General features: G+C 40.4%; 1 pseudogene; it reads right to left on the bottom strand.

The window, feature by feature from the left end:
• Positions 1-5897: 5897 nt before the first annotated feature.
• Positions 5898-6426, bottom strand: LOC138142551 (large ribosomal subunit protein eL24-like; annotated as a pseudogene).
• Between the last annotated feature and the right edge of the window lie 213 nt (positions 6427-6639).

Here is a 6639-nt window from a genome sequence, read left to right as displayed (position 1 = left end):
ATGGCCCTTTGGGCAGAGTTCCAAAATGTCATATAGAATAGTTGGATCAGTTCACAACTCTACCAAAATTTATCATTTGGGAAATGACTCTTATTTTTATAAATCTAAATCAGGTCTCTATATGTTTGAGAAAAGAGGTCTTTATCAGAAGAATCTGCTTCAATTTTTTTTCACATTTTCTATTGCTATATTTCCCTATCTTATTCCACCTCCATTTATTCTATTCTCTCTCTCCTTTCACCCTGTCAGTCCGCAAAAGTGTTTTGCTTCTGACTATTCTCTTCCCCAATCTCTGCTCCCTTCTATCATTCCCCTCTTCTCTTATCTCTTTACCCTTTCCTATTGAGTAAGATAAATTTCTATACACAATTAAATATATATGTTATTCCTTCTTTCAGTTAATTCTGATGAGAATCATTCCCCAAATGATAAATGATCAAAAGGTATGATCAGTTTTCAGATAAATTAAACAAAATTAACTATAGGTATATGAAAAAGTACTATAACTCACTATTCATTGGATAAATGCAAATTAAAATGATTCTTAGGTACTACCTCTTCCTAATTAGATTGACTAATAGGACAGAAAATGTAAATGATAATTCTGGAAGGGATGTGGGAAAAATGAGACATTCATGTCCTATGGGTAGAGTTGTGAACTGATTCAACCATTCTGAAAGGCAATTTGGAACTCCATCCAAAGGGCTATAAAAACCATGCATACCCTTTGACCTAGCAATACTACTACTAGAATAAGATAGATTTCTATACATAATTGGATGCGTATGTTATTCTTGCCCTCAAGGAGCTTAAATTTAAACAAGGGAAATATCACAATAGGGAAATAGTGGTGAAGAAAGAACATTTTGACCTGGGAAGTCATGGAGATGGCAGGTAGAGCTACAAGACAAACAGCTGAGACCCTTTCCATAAGGAATAGCAGTGTTAATTTAATTGTCATTTGTTAAGGACTGTTCAGGGGCTCTGTGAACCTGTCTTTTTGAGTGGCCATATGTGCCAGAAATGTTGGACCCAGAATATGTAAGTGCCCCTGAATTTGTCAAGATGAAGCCTCCCACTGCACCCACCTGCCCAGATGAAACAATTTGTTGTTTTCATCCCAAGTTGGACTCCATGTGTGTCCTTGGAAGTCAAAACAGGTACCAATCAGTCTGCACTAAACCAAGAATCTGCATGTGCATCTTAAACCCTTGTAGATAAACATACCATGCTATCTTCATAGTCTTGCAGTTCCCAAGAGAAAAGAATGCAGCTTTTTCCATCCCCTTGTTCCTTCCCTTTGGGAGGAGTTTTGTCCTTTTCCCGCCTTTACTACCTTTCCCCTTTCCATACCACACTCCTTTAGGTGGAGGTTTATGTTACTTCCTCCCTCCATCGTCCTCCTGTTATAAAAATGCAAACTTCTGCATGGATTATGAGATTTTTGGGGTTGCACATGCATGTTCAATATTATTGTAATAAACCCAGTTTTCATGAAAGTTGCGTGAAGTTGTGATTGCCTGTTGACACATTGCCAGAAAGAAAAATGGAAGTGGGAAAAGTCACACATAGCAGCTTGAAATTATGGCTCATCATGATTTAAGACCAAGCAGCAAGCTTCATTTCTTACATACATGTTCTAGATGAAGTATTTATCACCTAAAAGTGAAGTATTGATGAATAATCATTGCCTGGTCCTTTGATGATGGAATGAAAGTTCATTGATAAAACAGGAGCCTCTAACAATACTGAAACAGCTTTAGGAAAACTTAATTGTTGGTGGTAGCTGCCAATCAGAAAATCCCATACCTGTGACTAGCAGTTCAATTAGCTTTTGTCTCAACTGAAATGGCTTTAAACCCTCTTTTCTATTTCAAGTCTCTGGCTCAGCAAGCTGCTCATGAGATGGTCTCATGAGGCAGTCTTGCCTCACTGGTTCTTCCCATCTCAAACTAAACCTTTTGGGGTGGAACTAAACAAGAGACTAACAAGGTAAAGGGAATCTGTGATTACATTTGGATCTCTTTCTTTCCTTTCAGCTCCAACATAACCCTGATTAGGCAATAGGGTTATATGCATCATTAACAGTGGTCAGTAATGCTGACAGCATTCACCAGGTATATTATATTGACTTAGACCTTGGGGGGCAGGGGTATTCTGTCAATGTTACACTGTAGGAAGAAAGAAAGAAGGAAAAAGAAGGGGAGAAAGAGAGAGGGAGAGATAGAGAGAGGAAGGAAGGAAAGTAGAAAGGAAGGAAGGAAGGAAGGAAGGAAGGAAGGAAGGAAGGAAGGAAGGAAGGAAGGAAGGAAGGAAGGAAGGAAGGAAGGAAGGAAGGAAGGAAGGAAAGAAGGAAGGAAGGAAGGAAGGAAGGAAGGAAGGAAGGAGGAAGGAAGGAAGGAAGGAAGGAAGGAAGGAAGGAAGGAAGGAAGGATACTCCATTTTGGAGAATATTATAGAGGTTTCTATATATGTGAGCTGAAAATTAATCAATAAGCTTTTATTAATAACTTCAAGGTACAGGGAATGTGCTAGGTTCTGGAAATGGACAAAAATAAATTAGGAACCTCAAAAAGCCACATTCTGTTAATCCATCAATAAACATTTAAGTACCTACCATAAACTAAGCACTGTGATAAATGCTACTAAGCACTGCAGCAAAAAAAGAGGCAGAAGACAGTCCTTACCCTCAAGAAGCTTATAATCTAATGGGAGAAAGGCAACTTGCAAACAAAACTGGACAAAGTAACTTATATACATTAGAAATGGAAGATAGTTAACTGAGGGAAGGCACTGGAGGAATTGGGGAAGGTTTTCTGTAGAAAGTAGGATTTTAGTTGGGACTTGAAGGAAGCCTGGAAAGTTGATAAAGTAGAAAATGGAGAGCATTCCAGGTATGGGAGACAGCCAGAGAAAATGCTCCTAGCTGAGAGATGAAGGGTATTGGTAGTGAAACAGCCAAGAGGCCAGGGTGTGATAGTAATGGCAATTAAAGATTCCCTTGTATTGGCTTGGTTTTCAAACTGATTGTGTTAAAACCCAGAGCTTGTTAATCCCACCTGTGGGATGGACTTGTTGATGTGAAAAGAAAGTCCTGAACTGGGAGGAGCTGGTGACCTAGATTTGGAGAGACACAAGAGAGAGGCAGAAGAACTTTTTGGAAGCAGCACCTCTTGGAGGCAGAAAGAGAGACTGAGGATTGCTGGGGGCCACTTTGCGTTGCCCTGGACTTTTGAGACCTGCCCCCTGAGCTGCCAAGGACTGAGGAGACATGGCTGTTTTGCTGGTACTTTGTCTGTCTGTTTTGATGTTGTTTTGCCAGATTTGTCCACTGGTGAAAGACAGTCCTTTTGTTGAAGAAGTCCTGGAACCTGGCTGTTGGCTAAGAAGCCCTGAGACTGTCCTGCAGACAGAGAGTGAATACTGTCCACTGGTCAAGGACAGTGCTGTTGTTGCAGGGGTCTGGGGTTCTAGGACTGTTCTACACACAGAGAATGAATTAATGAAGGGACTGGCAATGTATCTTGTGGCCTTGCTAAGCCTTGTCTCCCCAGGAACTAAGATTGCTGATAACTTGCCTTCTGTCAAGATGAAGAAAAGACTTCCATTTGGGTATTAAGTGCTGTGCTTAAACTTGACGTAACTCTGGGGTAAATTCAATTGTGATCCAGGGGTGGGGAACTTTTGACCTTTTTGTGTTCTATGATTGAACAAATGAATGTACTTTACTTATGCTTGGAAACTAATCTCCATTTGAGAAGAGGGACTTTGTGGTGGACCAAATGAAGGTACAGCCTAGGGGTGGAGTAGTATTTAGAACAGGGACTTTGTAATTGATTAAATGATTGGAAGGTCCTGGGGTGGGGTAGTACTTGGAGATTATTTAATCACGCTTAGTAAATGCTGTATTTTGAATGATGTCATGTTTTGATCTTCTCTGTTCTTGATTTGTCACTGAATAAAATGGAGAGCACCTATGCTGGTATTTTGAACCTTGGGAAGTTGCCTTTCCTTGGCATTACATTACACAGGGTCACAGAATTGAAGAGTACATGGAAGCATGTAAGGTATAAAAGGACTGGAAAGGAAGGAGGTAGTTAGTTTATGAAGGACATCAAATGTCAAAGAAAGCATTTTGCGTTTTGTACTAGAGGTGATAGGTAGCTACTGAAGTTTATTGAGTAAAGGAGGGACATGGTCAGACCTCTGCTTTAGGAAAATCACTTTGGTGGCTGAATGGAGGATGGATTGGAATGGGGAGAAACTTGAGGTAGGCAGACTCACCAATAGCTATTGAAATAATCCAAATATGAAGTGATAAGGGTCTTTCCTAAAGTGGTGATGTCAAAGGAGAGAAGAGGGAATATAAGAAAGATGTCACAGAGGTAACTCAATAGGTCTTGGCAATAGATTAATTATAGGTGTTGAGAGTAGTGAGAAATCCAGGATAACACTCAGGTTGAGAGCCTGAAGGATGGGATGATAGTGTTGCCCTCAACAATAATAGGGAAGGTAGGAGATGGAGAGGGTTTGAGAAAAAGATATTAAGTTCTGTTTTGGACATATTGAGTTTAAAATGCCTACTGAATATGTGGTTTGAAATGTCTGAAAAGCAGTTGGAGATGCAATTTTGGAGATCCATAGAGAGTTCAGGGCAGGATAGAGAGATTTAAGAATCATCAGTGTATAGATGGTAATTAAGTCCCTGGGAACTGATGCGATTACCCACTAATAAAGTATTGTTGAGTGAGAGAAGGACTGGGTTCAGGATAGGACCCTGAAGGACCTCTACAGTTAGAGGGGATGTTCTGGAAGAGAATCCAGTAAAGGAAACAGTGAAAGATTGGTCAGATAAGCAGGAGGAGAACAAGGAGAGAGTGGTGTCTCAAAAACCTATAGAGAAGAGAGTATCAAAAAGGAATGATTGATCAACAGTGTCAAAGGAGAGGTTAAGGAGAATAAGGATTGAGTAAAGGTTATTAGAATTGCTAACTACAATCGCTGATAACCTTGGAGAGAGCAGTGTCAATAAAATTCTAAGGTTGGTAGTCTGATTTTAAGAAGTTGAGAATGCAAAGAGGAAAAGTGGAGGCCTTTCTTGGAGGAAGCCTTTTTGAGGAGTTTAATTAGAAAACACAAAGGAGATATTGGACAACAGGGGGATAGAAGGATTAAATGAGTGTTTGTTTTTTTTCAAAATGGGGGAAATATGAGCATGTAAGCATTTTGGCAGCAAAAAGTGAACCAATAGAGATGAGGAAAGATTGAAAATAAGTGAAAGAGTGGAGATAACAGAAGAGTCAATCTGTTGGAAGAGATAGGTGGAATGAGATCACTTAAACAATTAGATATGTTAGCCTCAGTGAGGACTAAGGCCATTTCATCAAGTGAGACAAAGGTGGAGGAGAAAGTGGCAATGGCAGAAGGTATTTGAGTAATGAGAGATATAAAGAAGATGGACAAGAGGGAGCTCACCTTATAAAATATAAGGCAAGGTCCTTATGGAGGAGGGTTGGGGAGCCACGGGAGGTTTAAGGAGGGCTCAAAAGATTTGGAGAGCCACTGTGGAGAGTGGCAAAAGAGACACATGGTAGGATTGCCTAGCAATACTGAGGGCCCAGTTAAAGCTGTGCAACATAAATTTGTAGTGAACCCAATTAGAACAGTTGAGTGATTTTGCTCTACTTTCATTCAGCAACATGTGTGTAGGATTGAAGGACACAAATGGTAGGAGTTATCCAAAGCCAAGGTTTAATTGGGGATAATTGATTATATTATACTGTGGCTCAGGATTCAAGAAAAGAAGACAAATGGTTCACCAATGGGTCAATATGGGGAAAAGCCAAGATCATGATAGTACAGGGGAGATGATCTAGGAGAAAACTGATGAGTACCAATTTTTTTTTTTGCTTTAAATTTCCTTTTATTTAATCCAATTTAGTATACAATTAACGTTTTCCACGAACTGGGGATGCAGAAACTTTCACAGGCTTCACAATTTTTTGTTTGGGTGCTGCCTTTGTAGGAGACTTAGCAGCAGATGCAGCTGTCTTCTTAGTTGCTTGCTTAGCCTTTTTTGCTTCCTTGGCAGCCCTGATGGCTTGTTCTCATTGGGCCTTTCGAACTTCAGGTTTCTGGTTCCTCTTGGCCATTATATCAGCAAGAGAAGCCCCAGTGATGGCCCTTTAGAATTTAACAGCCCTGAGAGTTCTTTTCTTTTGAATCTCTTCCGACTGGCCCTTCTTGTGCTTTCTTCTACGCAGGACAGTCCAATTGATCTGCCAGGGGTTCCTCTTTGAAAGGAAAGCAGACTCGCATTTTGCATTCAAAAACTGGAAAACCTTCCCATCTGTGCAGGTGTAGTGCCTCCCGTGACCCAGGTAGATCTTTCTTGTACCCGCTGAAGCTGCACAGCTCGACCTTCATGGCTGCAAGCGTGAGGAAGATGGCAAAGAGAAAGAGAGGGTTGTAGGAAAGATTCTTATATATTCGGGCGGCTTCCTCTGCCCTCTTCAGTCGCATACCATTTTTTTTAAATAAGGGAAAACAGGGAGATGTGAAAAGTCAGTGTGACTTACAGCTAGATAATGGGATTGAAGAATTCTTGAACATAGAAGTGGCAGAATAGAGGGTGATGGC

Source organism: Petaurus breviceps, unplaced genomic scaffold (genome assembly GCF_028583685.1).
Source record: "Petaurus breviceps papuanus isolate PSGF00001 unplaced genomic scaffold, PetGlider_PUasm1.0 90594, whole genome shotgun sequence".
Classification (NCBI taxonomy): domain Eukaryota; kingdom Metazoa; phylum Chordata; class Mammalia; order Diprotodontia; family Petauridae; genus Petaurus; species Petaurus breviceps.
Note: the sequence above shows the minus strand (reverse complement) of the source record. Positions and strands in the feature narration are given on the sequence as shown.